Genomic DNA, 642 nt, shown 5'->3' with positions numbered 1-642 from the left:
ACAAAATGACAACCATTAATGCCCATGAGTTAATATAGAAAAGCGACACTGAAAAAAAAATTCAGAGACAAAATTTAGCATAAGTAATTGCATAATATCAGTATTTTTACATTTTTAATGGAAAATAGAGATTGTCTTGTACCATGCTCAACATTATTTTGGACGGTTCTTGAATAGCTCTATCTCTTAGGTATGAATTTAGGACAATTTTTGTTTATGTGTCAGTGTTTTGTCTTTATTTGATTATGAATCAGATATTGTAAAATTATTACCAATCTTAACTTTCTTTCTTTTTTTTCATCACAATAAATTAGGAAGTTTTCATATTCTGAGGTGTGAATATGATATGATTTAATTAAATGCATTTTGGAATTCTCATTATATAAAGTGAAGGAGGATAACTGTGCTTTGAAAACTTGAATAAGTTTTGGTACTTAGCTTTCCACAAATTGTGAATGGTTTCCTATTCACTTCCTAATATAGGAAATTAATTTACAGAAGGAATAGTCTTGTTCTTGTACTTATTTTTTTCCTTTCCTAAACTTTCAATTCAGACAATGAAGTGAGTTGCAACTTTTCATGAGCATTTTGTGTCTTTTGCAACCTTGCTAGAATCTCAGTATGTTTTAGAAACTAGTTTGT

The sequence above is a fragment of the Penaeus monodon genome, chromosome 20 (genome assembly GCF_015228065.2).
Source record: "Penaeus monodon isolate SGIC_2016 chromosome 20, NSTDA_Pmon_1, whole genome shotgun sequence".
Lineage (NCBI taxonomy): Eukaryota > Metazoa > Arthropoda > Malacostraca > Decapoda > Penaeidae > Penaeus > Penaeus monodon.
The sequence above is the reverse complement of the archived record's forward strand: the minus strand, read 5'-3'. Positions refer to the sequence as shown.